This window comes from Chlorocebus sabaeus, chromosome 9 (assembly GCF_047675955.1).
Source record: "Chlorocebus sabaeus isolate Y175 chromosome 9, mChlSab1.0.hap1, whole genome shotgun sequence".
Lineage (NCBI taxonomy): Eukaryota > Metazoa > Chordata > Mammalia > Primates > Cercopithecidae > Chlorocebus > Chlorocebus sabaeus.
The window spans coordinates 6,091,221-6,097,220 of record NC_132912.1 but is presented as its reverse complement, the minus strand read 5'-3'; positions in this window follow the sequence as shown (position 1 = coordinate 6,097,220).

Here is a 6,000-nt window from a genome sequence, read left to right as displayed (position 1 = left end):
GTATATTCCTCAGAGTTATAGTAAGGTGTTGGCAAAGGCTGACTGCTCTGGTTGCTAGTAGAGACCTGGCCTGCCACACTGCTAAGAGACACGGAAGACCAGCCTACCTCTCCCTTGCCTCCCAAGACACTGCCCTGTCTGAATGCAGCCCTTGGAAGGGCTGCAGGTGGCTGGCCAGGAGAAGCCTGCCCAGCGACGCCAAGGCACCAAACATGAGCAGAGGAGGAAGGAACGCCTGGGAGCAGCTGAGCCGAGCCCCTGCCACCAGCCTCCTCCGCACGCCCGCGGAATCAGCACTTTCTGCTTCCCGCCCCGCCCCTGAGAGTCTTGCTCTGGGGCCACTCACAGCCAATTAAGTGGGGTTGTTGTAAGAGAGTCTAAAATACACGGAGCTGGCCGAGGACGTGGGGCCGACCCCATTGTGTGTGTGTGAGGCCATGATTAAAGTGTTACCTGTCACCAGGTGTCGCCAATTCATGGGGAAGCTCTCTCCGTGTGACCTCCAGGCTACTTGTTTTTTGTTTTATTGTTCATCCTGGACTCCAAAGGCTGATGCTATTTTTTTTTTAATGTGATCCTTTGGAAGAGTTCTAACTGCAACTCTTCACTAGTGGTAGTGGAAATACCATGGGTATTAAAAACTAAAGCATTTCCTAATCTGTGGGGTCCAGATTAGGAAGACGTGTATTAGGAAAATGATTACTTAAAAAACAAAAAGAAATTCAGGCAGGGCACAATGGCTCACGCCTGTAATCCCAGCACTTTGGGAGGTTGAGGCAGGTGGATCACGAGGTCAGGAGTTCAAGACCAACCTGGCCAACATGGTGAAACCTCATCTCTACCAAAAATACAAAAATTAGCCAGCTGTGGAGGCACATGGTTGTAATTCCAGCTACTCGGGAGGCTGAGACAGGAGAATCGATTGAACCCAGGAGGCAGAGGTTGCAGTGAGCGGAGATCTCGCCACTGAACTCCAGGCTGGGTGACAGAATAAGGCTCTGTCTCAAAAAAAAAAAAAAAAAAAAAAAAAAAAAAAAAATCAATCAGAACCACTGAATTGTACATTTAAAAAAGGAAGAAGAGAAAAATAGAGGATGTCAGCACTGTGCTGGCCGCTTCCTGGGGCCCTCAGTGAGTTCCTTTAAAAGACGGGCGTAGGGTGACAGAGGCCAGCCTGGAAGTGGACAGGAAACCCCAGCCTATCCGCTGTGGTCCAACTTGGACTGACGCCCTCATGGCAGCCAGAGAGCCCTGCAGGGTTGAGGCAGGAGTGTGGCCGGGGTTAGTCTTCATTGTAAGACTGCAGGTCCCTCTACATGAGAGCGAGTTGGGACAGGGCAGAGGCACGTAGCAACATACACAACGGGTCCAGGAGGCAGAATGGTGGAGGGTCGCGGGCAGGTGGGTGGTGCGTTCTGAAGGTTGCGTGGAGAGAGCTTCCCAGTGAACTGGCATGAAGAAAAGTATCAGCCAGATGATGGTGCCGTTTCCGGAGGCGGGGAAGGGTGCATGGAGGAGCCAGCAGAGCTTGGAAGGAAGTCAGGGCCTGTGTCTGGGACATGGCAGGGCTGAAATGTCACGAAGACAGCAAATGGAGTGATCGACTGGCGACCTTGGTGTTTGAGTGGGAAGCCCCCGTCCCTCCATCTAACCTACCTCTCAGGCCAGGCCACTAGGGATAAAACACACACAGGTCCCTGGTAAGGAGGAACACAGGGGACGGCACCCCCTGGGCCCTCTTGGAGAACCTGTCCTTAAGTAGGCCGGGCAGAGGTAGAGCCCCTGCTGGTTAAGGGACCCCTGCCCCCACACCAACCCAGCTGTGCAGAGTTGCCTTGGTGAGGGGGGTGTGTGTAGCACCATCTTCATGTCTGGGCAAGGAGCTGGAGGAACCCTGCCTGCCTCGGTTCAGACGTCTCTACTGCTCCCACTCACTGCAAATCTAGAGTGATCAGCTTCCAGGCTCTCGGTATACTCCACATTGCTAAAGTCAGGGGTTCAGGGTGACTAGGAAGGACTGAAGGGCTGGGGTCAGACTTGAAGATACATGTTAAATTGCTAATAGTCTGATTCTAGAGGTATCAAAGTCCCTTTGTGATCCAGTGAGTTGTTCCCAGACCCAGACCAGACACCACTGCAGGAAGGAAGCTGGGCAAGCAGCGTGATAGTAACCAGCTTCCCAGGCAGGAAGGTCCCACAGGGTTGCTGCACTGCCTTAGGTTGATTAAGCTGCGTCTGAGTCCACCATGTGACATCTCTGCCCTCAAGCCTGGGCTGCTAAAGGAAAAACACCAACTAAAAGGATGGTGTTTGATTTCAACTGGGAGGGTGCTGCCTAGCACGCCTGTGTTTTCCATCACCTTCCACTCCGTTACCTTCTATGTCCATCCCAAATGCTCGACCCAGCACTTTGGGAAACTGAGGCAGGAGGACAGCTTGACCCTAGGAGTTTCAGACCAGCCTGGGCAACAGAGCGAGATCTTATCTCTACAAAAAATCAGCAAAAATTAGCCGGGCATGGTGGCATGCACCTGTAGTCCAGTTACTTGAGGGACTGAGGTGGGAGGGTCACCTGGGCCTGGAGGTCAAGGCTGCAGTGAACTGTCATTGCACCACTGCACTCCAGCCTGAGTGACAGAGTAAGACCCTGTCTCAAAAAAACATTATTGGGTGAGAGCAACCTAAACTTGTTCCCTAACCACTTACAATGTATCCCTTTCTCCTTCATCTCTCCCGTCCCAGTCCCTCTCACCTGGCTTCCATCTCTCCTTTCTGAATTTGCTTCCTCTCAACACATAACCCTGCACAAACCTCTCTCATTTTAAAAGCAAAAACCCCTCCCTAAGTCCACATCATCCCCTACCCACTTCTTGCCTCTGGCCAGCCTTGCTTCCTGAATGAGAACTAGTCTACGCAGTGTCCGTATCTTCCCCTCCCACTGGTATTTTACAGTTCTATCATACAGACACATCGTTTAGAGCCAATAGTCATGTAAGACACCTACCAAAAAGCCCCTCCACCTGCCCATTCCCTCTCCCAAAAGGAAACATTTAGAAATCTTTCTGCTGAGTGTCTCAGTGTGTGTTATGTGTCTCCAAGATGTCTCTAAATGATGGGCTTGCGTGGGCTTCTGCTTCCATGTTTGAGTTTCAGGCGCTGTAACTGACTTCCTGCCACAGAGGCTGAGATTCGGCTCGTTCACGCCACATGTGCACACAGCTCCTACCTGCAGTGCACGCTCACCCTTATGAAGGCCACAAAAGCAGGCACACTCCACTGAATTGGCGAGGTCGGGGGTCAACTACAGTTCTCTCCTGTACAACTTGTTGCCTTCCAGAGGACTAATCACTGCCTTTTCCCCCACAGGCTACGTCCGCACTCTGTCACCCAGGCTGGAGGTCAGTGGTGCAATCATGGCTCACAGCAGCCTCAACCTCCCAGGCTCAAGCCATCCTCCCACCCCAGTGTTCCAAGGAGCTGGGAACAAGCATGTGCCACCACGCCTAATTTTTTTAAATTTTTTGTAGAGATGGGGACTGCCTATGAGGCCCAGGCTGGTCTTGAACAATCCTCCCCTCTCAGCTTCCCAAAGTGCTGTGATTACAAGTGTGAGCCACCATGCCTGGCCAATGTGGGCCTATTTTCACCCATTATCCTGGGCATTTAATGAGTCATTTCAATCCAGAAACCCTTACCATCAGTTTCAGGTAATTTTCATAATTTAAAAAAATGTTTCAGCCGGGCGCGCTGGCTCACGCCTGTAATCCCAGCACTTTGGGAGGCTGAGGCAGGCAGATCACAAGGTTGGAAAATTGAGACCATCCTAACCAACGCAGTGAAACTTCATCTCTACTAAAAATACAAAAAATTAGCCGGGTGTGGTGGCATGCCTGTAGTCCCAGCTACTCAAGAGGCTGAGGCATGAGAATCGCTTGAACCTGGAAGGTGGAGGCTGCAGTGAGCCAAGATTACGCCACTGCACTCCAGCCTGGGCGGCAGAGAGAGACGCCATCTAAAAAAAAAATTTTTAATTCCTTGACTCTGTTGTCCATTGTCCATTTTCTCTTCCTGCAATTCCCATTTACAGATGCTCAGCTTCTTAAATTGGTTCCCTAGTTTTGTTTTTGTTTTTGTGTTTTAGAGACAGGCTCTCGCTGTGTCACCCAGGCTGGAGTGCAGTGGCACAATCTCAGCTCACTGCAACCTCCACCTCCTGGGCTCAAGCCATTCTCCAGCCTCCACCTCCCGAGCACCTGGGATCACAGTCGCGCGCCACTACACCCAGCTCATTTTTTGTAGATGAGTTTTGCCATGTTGGCCAGGCTGGTCTTGAACTCCCGAGTTCAAAGCGATCCACCTACCTCAGCCTTCCAAAGTGCTGGGATGACAGGCGTGAGCCACCACATCCAGCCTCTAACTACTTCTCAATCTTTGTTTTTGTTCTACTTTCTAGATTCTCAACTTATTCTTGTAACAGTTCTACTGGCTTTCTTTCATATTTTTTTCTCCAATTTTTTTTTTTTTTTTGAGATGAAGTCTCACTCTGCGTCCCAGGTTCAAGCAATTCTCCTGCCTCAGCCTCCTGAGTAGCTGGGATTACAGGCGCCTGCCACAACACCCAGCTAATTTTTGTATTTTTAGTAGAGACAGGGTTTCACCACGTTGGCCCAGGCTGGTCTCGAAATCCTGATCTCAGATGATCCACTTGCCTCGGCCTCCCGAAGTGCTGGGATTTCAGGCACGAGCCACTGCGCCCGGCCCCAAATATTATTTTATACGTATCTATCCTGCTACTCCATGGAATGCACTACCTCCTCTCATTCTCGGAATGTGTTAAAGATATTTAGATGTTTTCTTCTCCCTGTACAGACAGTTTGCTCCAAGTTGATTCTTCGGTTTTGACCTCTAGCTTTCATCTTAGGGGCTGGGTCATCTTCAGATGTTTGATGCTCCCCAGGATGGCTGCTACCTCCTTCTTGTTGTCTTTGCCCTTAAGGGTTAAAACACACACACACACACACACACAAACCTTTTACTGCCCTTATAGTATGGTTTCAAAAAGAAACCATAAATGAACACACACATCTTAGCCCTCAAATTTTTCACTCACATTTTAGGCCACAGTGGTCAGCTTCTCCTTTCACTGAAACTGATCAGCTAATGTCAGTTGACCTTGAGAGTGCCGGTTAAACACCTGCCCACCCTTGCTTATTTGGTCTCTTTACTGCACTGGATGCTGAAGATCCCCTTTTCCTGGACTCCCCCTCTCTGGAGCTCAGTGGTGCTCCACCATGAGGCTCCTCTGGATCAGCTGTCGCTCTTCTTAAACCCTCTTCCTCTCTTCACCCCAAGCCTCGTGTCTGCCAGCTTTGCTTCTCAGACCTCTGCTCTTCTCATTCTCTATCCTCTCCCGGATTAACTCGGCGAAACCCTTCAAACTGCACTACCGCCCACACACCGACAACTCTGAAGTCCCCAGGTCCAGCCAGGCCCTTCGCTGCAGGGCAGATGTGTTCACCCAACAGCCTCCTGGACGGTTCCACTCAACATGCTGAAAAACAAACTGATCACCGCGTTTACACAAACCTGCTTTAGTTCCCATTTTCCGTCTCAATGAAGACGACCTCTACCCCTGAGTGTCCCTATCATGATCCCAGTACTCCAGAAATCCGACCGATTCTACCTTCTAAACATCGAGAGCAGGAGTTTCCAAACTTAGCACGCATGAGCACCACTTGTCAGGCTTGTTAGGTACCAACAGCTGGGCCTCAACCCTGGAGTTTCTGATCCTGCAGGCCTGATGTGGGGACTGGACATTTTTATTTCGAACAAGTTCCCAGGCGATATTGCCGCTGCTTGCTGGAACCACACTTTGAGAACCACCAATCCTCACATCCGTTCCCTCCTCACCAGGCCCCACAGGTGCTGTGGTCCAGCCCATCTGGGGTCATTTCTTGCTGAGATTATGATCCTGTTAGCCTTGTAATTTATCTGATCTTC